Below are 18,073 nucleotides of genomic sequence, written 5' to 3' on the forward strand. Positions count from 1 at the left end.
CAATTAATTCCAATGTCATCGTCTCATCAAACAAATTCCGACCGGCCGCTACTTTCAGGGAGCGGGACGAACCTGACTTAATGTTGACCGTGAATGCGAATATTTCTTCTACTTAAGCAAAATAACTCTTCTGTTGATGGACCAGGCGGAGAAAACTTTCCACAAAGGTGCTTCAATTCTGTAAGTATCAGACTTTGGTCATTCGGGGTTGGTGCTGAGTGTTGGAAGGAGAGGCGGGGTGAACAGCGATTCTTTATCGCAGTCATGACTCTGGGCTTTGTTTCTGAGTCCTAAAGGGTTATTTTGCTTTAACTTTGAAAGGTCTGGTAGACAAAACATTAAAATGATGTCGACTACTCTTTTGGGCGGTATGAAAATATCTTGAAGAGCAGGTGAGCTGACTCTAGTATTCAGGCCAACATTTAACCTTTCTCCAATGGTAAATGGAAAAACTTTTATTGCTTATCCAATTTGACTGAGACATTTCCGACACCAAATTAATGGTCCTATAAAACCAACGGGGATGTGGGGGAAAAAAATCATTAAGAATGGAATGTTTTCAAGATTTTTAAAACTGAAAAAGTTCAAATTTTGTTATGTATTTACAGGGATTGTTTGTGCTTGTGGAGTTCTTTGGGATGGAAGTAAGACTTTAGAATGAAAATAGTTTCTAGTTTTTTTAATTAAAATTCACTTAGCCACCTCCATGTGTTCATTTTTTTAAAAAAAAGTGTCCAGTGTGTTTAAAAAATTTGTGTAATTATTGATGTTTGCATTACAGGATATCAGGGGATCTAAAAGGATGTGATTAAAAGGAATGATGAGTGGAGCACATTAATAATGAAGCAATTTAAAAGAAACAGCCAAAATTTGTGTTTGAATATAACAATGCCAATCACAAGATAAAGGAGCAGAAGCAGGCCACTAGGCCCATCAAGTCTGTTCCTTGACTCTAAGCTGAATTATGCTCACACCTAGTTCCAATTTCTAGCTTTTTCCCCATATCCCTTGATACCCTTACTAATGAGATACTTGTTCATTTCCTGTTTAAATACTCCCAGTGATCTGGCCTCTACTGCTTTGTGTGGCAGTGAGTTCCACTGATCCACGACCATCTGACTAAAGAAGTTCTTCCTCTCTTTTTTTATTGGATAACATCTAATTTTAAGACTATAATCCCTTATCCTCAATTCATCCATCAAGTGAAACATCTTATTTGGCATTCACTGTCAAAACCTTCAATATTCAAAGTGTCTTTATGAGATCCCTCCTCATTCTCCTATACTCCAACGAATACAACTCAAGAGCTGCCAAATGCTCCTCATATGCAAGCCCTTGCATTCCAGGAATCATCCTAGTAAATCTCGTCTGCACCTTCTCCAACAACATCACATCCTTTCTAAGATAGGGGCTGCAAAACTGTATACAGTACCCTGAATGGGGTCTCACCAGTGCCCCATAGAGTCTCATTAACACCTCTCTACTCTTATGCACTTCTGCTCTTAAAATGAATGCTAGCATAGCATTCATCTTCTTCACTACCAATTCCACCTGGGCATTAACTTTTAGATTTACCTGCACGAGGATGCCCAGGTCTTTTTGCAACTTTGAGAATTGAATTTTCTCTCCCTATCCAAATAGTACTCTGCCTGTTTATTTCCACTGCCAAAATATAGAACCGAACACTTCTCAACATTTTACTTCATCTACCATATTTTTGCCCGGTTTCCCAATCTGTCTATATCCTTCTGCAATTTTACAGTTTCATCAACACTTCCTGCTCCATTCATGCAAGATAGCGGATACACAGGGGCATATCTTACTACGGTGGGGGTGGGGTGGGATTTCAACTTTAATCTTGACCCAGTGGTAGATAAAACCAGGAAGACAATCAATAAAGAAAAATAAAGTAACCAAATTTATGCTAAAATCAATGCAGGATATGAAATTAATTGACATATGGAGGAAACAACATCCAAGCAGAAGAGAATATTCATCTTATTCAAATAGACGTAAGACCTATTCAAGGATAGATATGTTCTTGTTGTTGGCGCAGATTCAGGGGAGAATTTGAAGGACCGATTACAAGGCAAGACTTTTATCTGATCACTCACCCTTGTTATTAACAATCAAATTAGAGGATATTCTACCGAAAACATAGATGGAGGCTAAACCCTATATTGTTAAAAAGGCAGGATTTCCAGGAATATATTGAGCAACAAATTAAAACATATTTTGAGATAAACACAGAGTCAGTAAAAGATAAGTTTATATTATGGGATGCAATGAAGGTCTTTATTAGAGGACAAATAATTAGTTATATGACTAAAATTTAAAAAGAATATAACCGAGAAGTAGAACCGCTGGAAAAAGAGATAAGAACTATAGAAAAGGAATTGGTGAAAAGAGAAGGCAGAGAGAAAAAGAGCGAATTGGCAGAGCAAAAATTAAAATACAAAACACTACAAACATAGAGTGGAGAAAAATATTATGAAAACAAAGCAAAGGTATTATGAATTAGGAGAGAAAACTCACAAAATATTGGCCTGGAAACTTAAAACAAAACTAGCAAAAAAAGAAACATTTTAGCAATAAGAAAAGATGATGAGCAGATCTCGTACAACCCATTAGAGATTGATGAAAATTAAAAAAAAATTCTACAAACAATTGTATCAAATCGAAAGTACAGGGAAGAATGATAAAATTGACGAGTTTTTATCCAATATTGAACTACCACAATTACAAATAGAAGATCAAATAATTGACAGAACCTTTTAAAATTGAAGAAATACAGGATCTATAATGAAATTACCAAACAATAAAACACCAGGCGAAGATGGATTCCCTAGAGTTATATAAAGTATTTAAGAACATATTAACCTAACCCCTTCTAGAAGTAATGAAACCAGTAGAAGAAGATGGATTCCCTATAGAGTTATATAAAGAATTTAAGAACATATTAACCTAGCCCCTTCTAGAAGTAATGAAACCAGTAGAAGAAGATGGATTCCCTATAGAGTTATATAAAGTATTTAAGAACATATTAACCTAGCCCCTTCTAGAAGTAATGAAACCAGTAGAAGAGACCCAAAATCTAGCCGAATCATGTAAAACAGCAATACCAAAAACCAGAAAGGGCCCGCTGTCGCCAGCATCACATAGACCAATATCCTTACTAAACACGGATTACAAATGAATAGCAAACCAACTTGTGAATAGACTGACTGACTGTGTACTGAAATTGGTAAAGCAGGATCAAACTAGATTTGTTTAAAAAAAAAGACGAGCAGCAGATAATGTCTATAAATTTATTAATTTAATCAATGCAGCACAAATGAATAAAACTCCAACGGTAGCTCTTATGTTAGACACAGATAAAACCTTCAACAGGGTAGAGTGGAACGATTGACTTGAGCAGGTCAACTAGACGAGGATGTCCATTGTCCCCTTCCCTGTTTGCCTTGGTGATAGAACCATTGGCAGAGCTGATAAGGAAGGAAACTATGATAAAAGGAATAAGAATAAAAGAGAAAGAATATTTAACAGAGCCAGAAAAATTAATAAAATGTCTATATGAAACTGAAAGAATATGGAGAGATATTGGGATACAAGGTTAATATTGATAAAAGTGAAGAGATGCCAATGAATAAAGATGATTATACAGAATGTAAAAAAAGAATCCCCTTTTAAATGGCAAACACAGGCGGTACATTACCTTGGTATCAGGATAGATAATAACCTCAACCACTTGTACAAATTAAACTACCAACTGCTAATATATAAAAAAAACAGGAAGATTTAGAGAATTGGAAAGAGCTGCCATTAACTTTAACTGCATTAAGATGAATGTATTTCCACGGGTACAATATCTTTTCCTAACATTACCAGTTCCCTTGACAGAGGAATTTTTTTACAGGACTAAAGAATGTAATAAGGAAATTTTTATGGAAAGATTAAAAAAAAAAATCAAGAATAGCATTAGAAAAACTAACCGGGAGTGTGCTGACGCCTGCGATGTCCCCAAATGCGGGATACTCGACTGCAAAATTTGTGGTAGTGGGGGACTGCGTTCGCGCTCAGAAAAAGATGGAGAAAAAAAAAGAAAGAAAAGAAAAACTAACCTGGAGATACAAACAAGAAGGGCTGCAGTTACCAAACTTTAAAAATGATTACAGGGCAGTGCAGTTAAGATATTTATCAGATTTTTATCAGATGGAAGAAAAACTGGACTGGACGAGGATAGAATTGGATAAATTAGGAGAAAATGTCCCGGAACATGTACTTTATAAATGGGACGAGAAGCTGGTGCAATATAAAAATTCATGTCATATACTTAAAATATGGAAGAGAATGGACATGGAAGGAAAAAAGATAAATTATCAAATACCAAAAATATTATTTGACACAAAACCCATTAATCTCTTTTACAATAGATAATTTTGTTTTCAATGACTGGGCTAGAAAAGGAATCAAGAAAATAGAAGACTCCTTTATGGGAAATAATTTATTCACATTTGAGCAATTAAAAGATAAATACGGAATAACACAAGGTACAATGTTTGCATACTATTAGTTGAAAACTTACCAGAAAGTAGCAGCTATGAATACTTAATCACAGACACAATGATGGTTAAAAAAAAAAAAATTATAACATGTATAACAAACTGCAATACAAGTAAGTGGATGAAACAAGGTATAAACCTAAACAAAGATGGGAAAAATATTTAAATATAAGGATAAAGAACGAAACATGGAAGGAGTTATGTACAGGAATTATGAGGAACACAACAAATACTAGATTACATATGATACAATATAACTGGCTACATAGTCTATATATAACTCCTCAGATATTAAAAGAGTGGGACCCAACAACATTGAATAGATGCTTCCACTGTATATAAAAAAAAAAGACACTGGAACAACATTTGGACATGTTCAAAAGTGAAAACTTTCTGGGAAGATTTAAACCTAATATTAAATAAAATCACAAAAAATAATATACCAAAAGATCCAGAAATTTTTCTGTTAAATAATATGAGACAAAAAATGAGGACTAAAATTAGATAGAGCCCAAAAAAGATTTATTATGATAGCGCTCGCAGCAGCAAAAATGTGTATAATGACAACTTGGAAAATGGAAGCAAGCCTAAAAATACAACAGTGGTCTAGAGAAATGAACAAGTGTATTCCATTCGAAAAAAAATTGCATACAATCTAAAAGACAAGTATCCATTGGTTGAACAAATTTGGGAACCAGACATAAAATATGTTAGAAAATGCCGACCTCAAATCTCCATTTCTTAAAGTGATACGAATACAAGCACAATAAGATTTAAATATGTAAAAGTGGATGATACGACTTCTTTTCTTTTTGTTGTTTTCCTTTGTTCTGTGTGTTTTATTATTTATTGGTTTTTGGAGGGGGAAGGGATGAAGGGGGAGAAAAGAAAAAAAGAAACGTCACTGTGTGTATATTTTGATGATGAACACGTGTCTATATTGTTACTGATATGATTGATGGTGCAATAAAAAAAATTATAAAAACAAACACTTCCTGCTCTGCCACCTATCTTGGTGTCATCCGCAAATTTGGACACAAAACCATTCATTCCACAATCCAAATCGTTAATATAAATTGTAAACCGCAGCGGCCCCAAGACCAACCCCTGTGGAACACTGCTTGTTACAGGCAACCCTCCTGAATGGGATCCCTTAATTTCAACCCTTTGCTTCCTGCCTAACAGACAATTTTCTATCCTATCTAATAGCGTCCCTGATATTCCAAGGGCCCTCATCTTATTTAGCAGCCTAACATGCCGCACCTTATCGAAAGCCTTTTTAAAAATCCAAATATATAACATCCACAGCCTCCCCTTTGTCTATCCTACCTGAGATTTATTCATAAAAACTCTAATAGGTTAGTCAGGCATGATTTACCCTTTAAAAAACCATGCTGACTAGGACCAATCCTGTTATGCATTTCCAGGAATTTCATAACTTCATCCTTGAGGATTGACTCTAGTATCTTCCCAACCACTGACATCAAACTTGTAGGTCTATAGTTTCCTTTTTTTCTGTTTCCCACCTTTCTTGTACAGCAGAACTACATTTTCAATGGTCCAATCTCTTGGAACCATACCCAAGACTATTGATTTCTGGAAGATTGTCACCAATGGATCCACAATCTCCAAAGCCACCTCTTTCAAAACCTGTGGGTGTACCTCATCCATTCCAGGAGATTTATCTATCTTTAATCCATACAATTTACCTCGCACAATTTCTCTAATAATCTTAACTGTATCCAACTCTACTCCCTGAAGCCTCTGTCTGTCAAGGATATTATTAATGTTTTCCACAGTGAATACTGACATAAAATATTGATTTAATCCTTCTGCTATTTCTTTATAACCCATTATAATTTTCCCAGCATAATTTTCTATTGGTCCTATTGTCAACACGGGTCTCTCTTTTATTCTTTAAATATTAAATAAAAATTCTTAGTATCTTTTTTATATTGTTTGCCAATGACTTTCTTTATTTCTTTCTGTAAGTTTTTAAAGGAGCAACAAATGGAATGTTTAATTAGTGGATAATCACAGGGTATATATGTTCATATTTTAAATAAACTTTATTCATAATAAATTCTTTACAAACAGAAAAATGTTCCAAGTCTTTACGTACCCTTAGTTTTGTATCCATACATTCCTGTTACAGTACATTGTTACATTCATTTTTATTTAGTAACATTGCCACCATTGTGGCAGCTCGTCATTGCTCCCCCCTCTCTTTGAGGAGCTTTCCCTTGGTCTAAGCCCTTTGATACCTGGTAACAGAAGGACTTTTGACTATGGCGCTCTTATGTTGGCTGCACTAATCCTCAGTGTGTCCTTTAGCACGGACTGGAATGTGCCAGCAAAGAGCATTCCTGCACTGACCTCTCTGTGTGCTGAAAGACCATTATAGGCTAGCTCAGCAAACATTTTAACAATTGTATTGATATTCTTGTATATTGACAGTTGAAGTCTGAGGGGCTTCACACATGCAGTGTCCAAATGCAAGTCATTGGGGGTGTTTCTACTGAGCCGGGAAAAGCGCAGTGATGCGAGGTGATGCGTGGTGACACCTCAAATCTGGCCGCACTGTAAACACATCCGGTTGTGGCCAATGTGCGGCGATTCGAGGTGCTCTGGCGTCCTACTTTTGAGGTGGTCAATGCGGGGTGATGCGAGGGACGACCTTACAGTGGAAACACCGCGGGTGACTCACCGGAAGTCGCGATTTTTCACCCGCGGTTTTCAATTGCTCATCGGACTTCTTGGTCACCTCGCATCGCCGCGCATCACCGCGAATTCATCGCTCGGTAGAAACAGTTCGGGTAGTCCTAAAATGCGCGGTGATGCGAGGGACAAAAAAATCGCGGTGATGCGAGGTGTCCTTAGTATAAACACACACATTGTCAATAATGGGCAGATCTACCTCAATACTTGTTTAGTGCTTGGAGATGAAAATTCAAAAAACTAATATCTGTCTATGGCTTGAAATTGGTACTTTGCAGGCAGCATGAATGATTATATATTCTGGATTATTTTACATCTGGAGTTGAGAAATGCATCTGAGAGCATGCACATTTGTAATAACCCATCTGTTGATCAATTTTGTTCCTTTTGTGTCAATTTTGCCAACTGTAAAATGGAAAAAATGCGCAAGCTTATGACTACCTTGAGTTCATTCTGCATTTCTCTGTATTACAAATACATTTACAGCACTTCTTTCAACATTAAGACTGATGAATTAAGTAAATTCATTAACATAAATTGTGAGCCAGGTTGTATATTCTCTTGGAAGTGTTTTTTTTCCCTCAGTAAGTTGACATTTGTATGTTGTACCAATTTGGCCAGTTTCCTCTTCTGTACTGAAATTCCTTCATCATCCTCCTCTGCATAAGTAGTTGCAGCCTTGAATCAGTATAATTATTTAAATTATTCTAAAGGGCCAAATTATTTAAAATTGTATTCTAGTGATTAAAACACTAAGTAATCTTTGAAAGTAGCCTGGGATGGCAGTGTTATACCTAGCCACGTATGCCAGGCTATCAGAAGCATCCACACATTTACTGTGGGTCAAGGGTGTTTTAAAGGTAATATTACCTTCCTTTTATTACTAGATGTGGTCAAATCTGTTGACTATTTAACTGGTTTAATACTCTAGAAGGGATAACTATTTGTCACTTAAAGTAATGTAACAATATAAAGTAATATTTTATATATTGAAATATTCTTATTTTGTTGACATTAGCAGGGGGATTGGCATTGTGGACAAATGTTTTGTGGCAGAGAGGATCAACTGGGATCGTTGTCTGAAGAGGGTGAGCAAAATTGTTAAAGACCCCTACCACCCTGTACATAGCATCCTCTAGCTACTCCCATCAGGAAAGAGATAATGTATCAGAGCCAGAACCACCAGGCTGAGAAACAGCTTCTTCCCATTGGCAGTGAGACTGATGAACTGCTCATACAATTCCTCCAAGAATCGACTATTATTTAACAACATTTATTTATTTTTATGGATTTAATGCTTATAAATCACTTGTAAGTATGTGTGCTGTGACTTTATATGTGCTTGCATGTTTTTACTCGGAAGACAAAGAACACCATTTCATTCAGTTGTAGTTTACAATTATTTGATAACAATAAATTTGAACACAGCATTGTCCTTTAAGTAAATCCAAGCATGTTTTGCTGAAGGATCCCTTTGGTTCAAGCAGCATTAATGGGAGAAAGCACTTTTTTCCTCCAAGTGTGTCATTGATAGCAGTATGAATGGCAGGGAAAATAAAATTATTAAATAGTACCGTATTAAATTTATAATACTCACTGACTAAAGATGCCTGCTTTAACTATATATAGTGTGGCAATTATTGTATATGTTTTGGTTATGAAGCCCCAGAATAGTTTTAAATTCCGAGGCCTCATTGGAAGCATGTGATTCGGAGGATGAACTGTATGAAAATCTCGGCCTCATCAGGAAGGGCTGCTCAAATCGTTGGATGGTGACAAGGGAGATGGTAGAGGATAATCAGTGCCGGATTAAGGTATTGTGAGGCCTGTAGCATTTATTTTAAAGGGGCCCTGAATTGTGCTGGCTGGTGCATGCATCATCCTAAATAGTGCTGGCTGGCGCATGCATGGTGAGGGGAAAGTGTTACTACGCACTCCACATCCCTCCCCTCACCTTGAGAGAGTTTCTGTTGCTGACCCTGCATGTCCATTTTGGTAAGTTTGAAATAGTCTTCATTATTCTTAACAAAATGATGCTAGCTTTCTAGTATATTCAGTGATTACCAGTGGCACATCTAGGGAACATAGCGCCTATGGCAAGCATTGAAATTGCACCCCCCCCCACCTGTTAAAACTTGCACATTTTGCAATGAAATTATTCTTGCATTGAAATTGCCCCTCCCCTCCCGTTTAAAAACAAAACTTACTTGTGGCGCCTGCTCAATGCAGGATTAATGGCTGTCTTCGTTACCCATAATTCCCTATGCACCAGGAACCACTCTGCATTTCCCATTGCTGTTTGCAGCATGCAGCTCCCCTGACATGTAGATGATCGAAACCAGCCAGTTGACTGAGATGAGGATAATTTTTTTGTTCCTCTAAGGTGCATTTCTATTTCCATTTTAGTTTTCATCTTTTTGCATCAGCTATGAGAATCTGATTAAAGGTGATAATTGGCTAAAATCACTAATATTAAATTTAAAGTTAGCGATTTTAGCCAATTATCATCTTTAATGGAGGTTATTAACACAGACCATCAGTATGGTATCTCATAGCTGCTGTACAAAGATTAAAATGAAAAAAGGTTTCTCATAATTCATAGTATATAAATGCAGGGCCCTTGAAAATCCGGGGCCTGAAGCATATGCTACTTTCTGTACTACTCTAATCCAGTCCTGAGGATAATGACATGTACCTCTGCATCTCATCAACTTTTTACATGGTCTCCCACCACACCTTCCACTCCAAGCTGCTATTCTGCAACCACAGATGTTGAATCTCACTATTTCCAAGAATCCCTTCAAATTGTTTAAACAAACAGAAAAACTGCATGTTCTGGTGATGGTGCTCCATGGTCATTGTTATGGAGAGCTTTGAGCTCCAATTCACTTGGTTCAGGAAGAACAGTATAATGCACAACTAATGGTACCATTATGTGGGTGTCTGATGCAGGATAAAGGTTAGGCCTGTGTCTGAAATTGCCTGCCAAAATCTGCAATTAACACTTTGTGGCCAAAGTGGATTCAAACATAATTTCCCACAGTAAACTGCAGCATACCATGTCCAGCCCCAGGGATTTGTCAATATTGATATTTTTAAGAAGATCCAGTACTTCCACTTAATTAAACTCCACATGTCCAGCACAAAGGCCTGTTCAATTTCGACCAAGGTCCTTTTCATTTAGGACCTCCCCAATCTCCTCCCCCTCCAGGCACATGTTGCCTCCCTTATCCTTTGGCACCCTCACTTTCAATCTTGTCATCATTCTGTTCTTCAAATATGCATTGAACGCTTTGGGGTTCTGCTCATTTCTTTCTACGTGCCAAGGCCTTCTCATGCCTCCTTCAAGCTCACCTAAGTCCTTAAGCTCCTTCCTGGCTATCATATACTTCTCATGAGCCCTTCTTGTTTCTTGCTTCCTATATCTAATATATGCTTCCTTCTTCCTTGTGACTAGTTGTTTGACCTGTTTCATCAGCTACTGTTCCCTTTTCATACCATTTTTTCCTTGTCCCAGTGGGACAAACCTATCCTGAACCCTGCACAAGTGATTCCTAAATATCCTCCACATTACTTCTGTACATTCACCCTTAAACATATTTCCAATTTACTCTCGCTCGCTCCTGCCTCATCCCTTCATAATTAGCCCTTCCCCAGTTAAGCACTTACTTAGTTTGACTGTTTTTGTCCTTTTCCATAGCTGTGTTGAAGGAAGTTGTGGTCACTCTCACCAAAATGCTCCCCTTTCAAGAGATCCGCCATCAAGAGAGTGGAGAATCCTTATCGTTGGAGATTTAATCCTATGTTGTTAATAAATCCTGAATTTATTAAATTTTGAAATTAAATGTAGATTCAGTTGACAGTAAATTTGTTTTGTAAGATGCTTTGAAAGCTTATTTGCAGGGGCAGATTATTAGTTACACAGCTAAAATTAAAAAAAAAAATATGGTTGAGACTAATAAATTGGAGAAGGAGATAGAGATTTTGGAAAAAGATTTGTAGTGGTATTCTACAGAAGTTAGGAAAGCTTTTTTAATTAAATTGAAATTACAGTATAATTCATTACAAACTTATAAATTTGGGAAGCTATTGTAGAGAACTAAACAGTGTAATTATGAGTTGGGTGAAAGAGCCCATAAAGAGTTAGCGTGTGTAGCACATCAAATGACTCAGACTTGTTGACTCAAACCAAGGCTTTTATTAGCAAAAGACTGGAGCGCATTACATCGAGGTCGACCAGTCCAGACTGACCTGGGTCTGGTTAGGAGCAGCCCTTTATGACCTATCAGTGGGCGTGGCTATGGCTCTCAGCCAATCACTACTACTATATGTAAATATATACATTGACGATAGTATCCTGTACTATCGCATTCACCCCTTCTTTAGGAACTGACCTGGGGTGAGTAAAAGGGAAAGAAAGAGGAAAAAAAAGGGGGTATAGCATGCAGTGTTCATGGGCCATAATGGTCAGGAGGCCTAATTGTCCAACGTGATCGCCATGGCGCTGGAATCGGGGTAGCTGGCAGAGTATCATCACTGGGGTCCCTGGGTGTGGGTGCAGTTTCGCCTAGTCCACAGTCATTGTTGGCCGTGGGCTGGTGCGATCTGCTGCTGTTGTCATCTGCGAGGTGCTGCTGGTCCCGTTGTCCCGGCATGTAACCTAGGGGAGGATTGGATGAAGGTTGGGGTTGGAACGTCACAATCTTAGACCTAGTCCCTTACTGAGACCATGTCCTCATACCTGTCCGGGTAATCGATTATAGGCATAGTGCGGGTTCGTGTGTAACAGCGTTACCGGTCGACTAGGGGATAATTTTTTGAGTAGTGGACATGACATCTCAGCAGGACAGGTTCAGGGACTGTCAGCCAAGCTGGTGTGGTCGATCCCGAATCCGACTTCCGTGGGGACGAGAACATGTGTTTGTGTGGGGTAGCGTTGGTGGCAGTGCATAACAGGGACCTAATGGAGTGTAGGGCATTTGGGAGGACATCCCCCAGCGAGTAGTTGTGAGGCCTTTGGACTGGAGAGAAAGCGTGACTGCTTTCCAGATGGTGGCATTCTGCCTTTCGACTTGCCCGTTACCACGCAGGTTGTAGCTAGTGGCCCTGCTCGAAGCAATACCGCGTTCCAGAAGGTACTGCCTCAGCTCCGTACTCATTAACGGGGACCCCCGGTCACTATGGATGTAACTGGGTTACCCAAAAATGGTGAAGATGCTGTGCAGTGCATTTATGACTGAGGAGGAGGTCATGTCCTAGCAGGGGATAGTGAACGGGAAGCAGGAGTTCTCATCGATCACTGTGAAAATGTAAGTGTTACTGTTCGTCGACGGTAGGGGCCTCTTGAAGTCCACACTGAGATGTTTGAAGGGCCGGGTGGCTTTAATGACATGTGTCTTCTCGGTCCGGAAGAAGTTGGGCTTGCACTCAGTGCATACTGGGCAGGCTCGGGTCATGGAGCAGATCTCCTTGACCGTATAGGGCAGGTTGCAGGACTTTACAAAGTGGGTGAATCTGGTGACCCCCGGATGATAGAGCTCCTCATGGAGTCTCTGCCGCCTGTCCAGTTGTATACTGGCACATGTCCCACGGGAAAGGGTGTATGATGGGTTGTTGAGTTTGCCAGGCCGGTATAGAATGTCATAGTTGAAGGTAGAGAGTTTGATTCTCCATCTGGCAATCTTGTCATTTTTGATCTTACCCCGCTGGTTACTGCTAAACCTGAATGAGACCGCGTATTAGTCGGTCAGCAGTGTAAAGCGCCTGCCAGCGAGGTAGTGTCTCCAACAATGTAAGGTATCGCCAATGGCCTGAGCCTTCTTCTCAACAGAGGAGTGTCGGCATTCTGGGCCCTGGAGGAACCTAGAAAAGAAGGCGAAAGGCCTACTGGCCTGGTTTAAGGTGGATGCAATTGCAAATTCGGATACATCACTCTCCACCTGGAAGGGTATGGATTTATCGACAGCGTGTAGAGTGACCACGGTGATATCCAACTTGATGCGGTCAAAGGTCGCTCTGGCTTCCGCTGACAACGGGAAGGAGGTGGACTTAAATAGTGGCTGGGCCTTGTCACCGTACTGTGGAACCCATTGGGCGTAATAGGAAGAAAACCCCAGACAGCGTTTGAGTGCCTTCTTGGTTTGGGGGAGTGGAAGATCCATGAGAGGGTGCGTGCGGTCGGGGTCTGGCTTTACCACCCCGTTTTCCATCATGCAACCTAGAATTGCGAGGCAAGTAGTCCGGAAGACACCCTTCTCTAAATTGTAGTCAGATTCAGCAGTTTCGCTATTTGGAAGAATTTCTCAAGGTTGGCGTCGTGGTCCTGCGGGTTGTGGCCACAGATGGTGACATTGTCCAGATACGGGAATGTAGCTGTTAGGCCATTCTGGTATACCATCCGGTCCATCTCTCGCTGATAGACCGCGACACCATTTGTGACACTGAAGGAATTCCTGAGGAATTTATACAAATGCCCGTTCGCTTCGAAGGCTGTGAAAGGGAGGTCTTCTGTGCGCATCGGGAGCTGGTGGTAGGCTGATCGGAGGTCGATGATGGAAAACACATGATATTGTGTGATCTGATACACCACATCCATGATTCATGGAAGAGGGTAAGTGTCCAAGAGCATGAAGCAGTTGACCGTTTGGCTGTAGTCAACCACCATTCGCAGCTTCTCCCTGTTCTTCACCACTACCACCTGCGCCCTTCAGGGACTTGCGCTGGGCTCGATGATGCCCTCGTCCAGCAGTTTGCGCACTTCACTTTTAATAAATTTCCTGTCCCCGAAGCTGTACTGCCTGCTTTTAGTGGTAATTGGTTTCCAGCCAGGGGTGAGGTTGGCGAAGAGTGCTGGAGGAGCATCCCAGAGGGTGGAGAGGCTGCAAGTGGAGGGTCGGGGCGCGGGGACTGGCGTAGGCTGTCACTGGCAGGAGGCCTCCGGGGTGGAGAGTGGAGAGTCTGTAGTGCAGTGACACTGATTTAAAATGACATTGGAAATCCAAGCCCAACAACACAGGTGCACATAATTGAGGGAGGACCTGTAACTTAAACCCTGTAAATTTGATGCCCTGAACTTTCAAGGTCACCACACAATACCCCTTGATGCCCGTTGAGTAGGCTCTTGTGGCCAGAAAAATCTTCTGGTCTGTCAGGTGAACTGCTAGAGTGTATCGTTGGACCAGGTCTGGATGAATGAAGCTCTCTGTCGAATCTGAATCAAACAGACAGTTAGCATATTGATTGTTCACCTTGATCGTTTCCATAGCCTTAGCTAGGAGGTGCGGCTGGTCCTTGTTTAATGTCACTGATGCAGCAACCGATACAGGGAGTGGGGCTGCTGCCTGTGTTGGTGATTGTGGAGGCTGGCGTGATGACGTCATTTGTCACTGAGGGGCCGCCCGATGAATCCTTGTGTCGCTGGAGTAGGGGCGGAACGTTGTGGGGCCTCCCCTGGTGCACGCTACGCTCACGTGGTGATGTCATCAGTGTGGGTGGGCCATCGGCGACGAGTTGCAGAGGTGTCAGGGTTCAGTTGGAGTCAGCGGCGAGCTGTGGAAGTGGCGATACTTGCGGTGCAGGCCGGTCGACGGGGTCTTCTGGTGCCAGGAACTGGTCTGAGTTGGCGGCAGCGGTGGACTGTGGAGGCGGCGGCCGTCGCTGTGCAGATAGTCCCATTGGGCAGGGGATCAGTGTCACAGAGGTGAGGGTGGAGCATTGCGTCGTAGTGGCAAGGGTGGAGTGTTGTGAGGGCGGCGCCTTCCAAGCGCAGTGCTTGTGTCGTGAAGTCAAGCATTGCCGTGCGATCGATTCCTCCCTCTCATTGGATAAGAGTTCTGAGAACGAGTGATTTGAATTTGTGGAAGGCGGTTGGGCCTCGCACGAGGCACTGTGCTTGATGGTAGCCATTTTGGACCAGCAGACGATGGTGAAGTGGCTGTTCTTTCCGCACCTCTGGCATTGGGCCTTCCTCGCAGGTCACAGGGATCGACTGTGCTTCTCCCTCCCACAGAAGTAGCACTTTGGGGCTGCATTGGGTACTGTGACGGTGGCGGCGAGGCCATCGACAGGTTGTGGGGAGGCTGGGTTAAATGCAGGCGTTCTACTCGCATCCTAATGGGAGGCTCAGCCCTGTGTATAGGCATCTATGCTTAGGGCTACAGCCTCCATCATTTCAATGATTTGATCGGTCTCCACCAGGCTGTCTCCCTCATGCTCCGGCAATCATTGCCTCACTTCATTGGTACTGACCCCTGCCACATAAGTGTCCCGGATGAGGTTGTCAGTGATCCCGGCCACCATCTTGTCGGTGCATGCACAAGCTCTACCCAGTAACCTCAGTGCCTGGAGGTAGGCTCTGCAAGATTCACTGGGCTGCTGCCTCCTGGTCGCTAGCATGTGCCTGGCATAGACCTTATTCACGGGCCGTTTGTAGAGTCCCCATTCATGGCAGCCGTGTAGGAGGTCGCATTCTGGATGTTTTCATAGACCCTCATGGATACCATGGACATCAGGACTAGAAGTTTATCTGTCTCTTCCTCCACTATGGGGTCTGATGTCTCGAAGCACCTCACCCAGTGCCTGAAGTCACTCTGGGCAGTAGCTGTCTGCGGGTCGAAGCTGAGGCATTGTAGCGCGTTGAATGACTCAAAGACTTGTTGACTCAAACTAAGGCTTTTATTAACAAAAGACTGGAGTGTAGTACATCGAGGTCGACCAGTCCAGACTGACCTGGGTCTGGTTAGGAGCAGCCCTTTATGACCTGCCAGTAGGCGTGGCTACAGCTCTCAGCCAATCACTACTACTGCATAATAAATGTGTATGTATATGTATATACGTATATGTATTTGTGTATACATGTATGTGTATATATATGTATATGTATGTGTGTATATGTATATATATCTATGTATATGTGTGTGCGTGTATGTACCCACACACCCCCTGGTGATAGTATTCTGTACTACCACAGCATGACAGTTAAAAACAGAGCAAGCTTCTAGAACAATAAATGCTATTAGACATGATTCGATGGTTACCTATAAACTTCAGGAAATTAATGATGAATTTCATGCATTTTTTGAGTAATTGTATACTTCTGAAGTATTGGAAGATAATGGTAAAATTGATACATTTTTGTCTGATTTAGCTTTACCTTCTTTGAAGAATAGTGATGTTAGAGATTTGAATGCCTTTCTTACTGTTACTAAAATGAGGGAAGCACTTCGATCTATGTTGGGTGGGAAGCTGATGAATAGAAATAAATTTATTTGCAGATGTCATTTTGATATATTTAATACAACCTCTGAAATCTTTGGAGCAGTATGGTGAAATATCGGGATATATAATTAATTGGGAAAAGAGTGAAATTATGCCTTTGACTGATGTGGATTACTCACTTTCTAGATATTATTGCAAAATTTAAGTGGTCTGATTGGATTAAATATTTAGATATTATAATAATTTATATGAATTTAATTACTTCCCTTTATTGCCTAAAATTAAACATGATTTGAATCAGTGGCAATATTTACCTATAACATTTACAGGACGTGTTAATTGTGTTAAAATGAATATCTTTCCCCATATTCAATACCTTTTTCAATCTATTCCTTGTAAGATACCTCAATTTTTTTTAAAGATTTGAATGCTTCGGTGAGGAAATTTTTGTGGAAAGGTAAAATGGTGAGGGTGTTACAACAGAAATTGACTTGGAAGTATGATTTAGGTGGATTGCAACTTCCTCATTTTCAGAATTATTATGAATTGGCACAGTTGAAGTTTATTAATAGGATGTTTGAAGTGGATAAACCTTTGGTATGAGCTCATATTGAATTATCTCAGATTGATGAGAAGAGGATAGATCAGTGTATTTATAAATGTAATTCTCAGCTATTACAGAGTTATAACTTACCAGTGTTGAATAATTTAATGGAATTATAGAGTAAGAAGAATAAAATTATAGGTACTGGATGTAAAATTTCAGCTAAAATGGCTTTGTTTCAAAATAAACTTTTTCCTTTTACATTCTACATAGTAATGTGAGACAGTAAAACCTATTTGGAATAGAATTAAGAAACTTTTAGAAGCTATATTCAAATTTAAAATTTCACTTGACACTATGGTATTTTTACTGGGTTATATTAAGAAATTGAGTTTGGAATTAAAATTAGATAAGTTTCAAATTGCTTTTTTGAGATTGGCCTTAGCTGTGTCTAGAAAATGTTTAACAATTACTTGGAAAAAACAAATCAAGTTGAGTATTCAACGATGGCATTTGGAAATGAGATCTTGTATCCATTGGAAAAGATAACTTATGTAATAATTATTCATTTTTTTGTTAAAACTTTGAGCCTGTATATGAAATGAGGTTGAATTTATAGTTTTTTTTTCCCCACAAATTGATGGAGTTGCCCCAAACCACGGCAATGATTTAAGGTTGTTATGCTAGTTGCTCTCTTTTATTCTCTTTATTTTGGGGTAGTTTAGAGGTGGGCTGGGAGGAGTGAGTTGGGGAGGTGGAGGGGTTATATGGGATAAAATATTATGTATTTACTCATTTATATTGTATGATTTATTATGATCAAAAAATATTTTATTTAAAAAGTGGTCCGCCACCTGACCAGGTTCATTCCCCAGAACCAGATCCTGTGTGGTCACATTCCATGCACATGTGCTTAGAATTAGAAGGGGGTTAATTTGGGTTAGTTAAGTATTGAGATAAGTTAGTTTGATTTTGTTTTCATATTTAAAGTTAATTAAAAATAACTTCTGTTTAAATTACCATTTGTCGTGGT

General features: G+C 40.2%; 1 long non-coding RNA gene across 1 annotated transcript; it reads left to right on the plus strand.

Moving 5' to 3' along the window:
• The first annotated feature begins 37 nt into the window (after nt 1-37).
• LOC138758525 (uncharacterized) lies at nt 38-11,064 on the plus strand. Its single transcript, XR_011354320.1, has 3 exons — nt 38-180; nt 8,299-8,368; nt 10,981-11,064. It is a non-coding gene; the product is annotated as an uncharacterized lncRNA (long non-coding RNA).
• Nucleotides 11,065-18,073: the final 7,009 nt, after the last annotated feature.

Source organism: Narcine bancroftii, chromosome 1 (assembly GCF_036971445.1).
Source record: "Narcine bancroftii isolate sNarBan1 chromosome 1, sNarBan1.hap1, whole genome shotgun sequence".
NCBI classification, from domain to species: Eukaryota; Metazoa; Chordata; class Chondrichthyes; order Torpediniformes; family Narcinidae; genus Narcine; species Narcine bancroftii.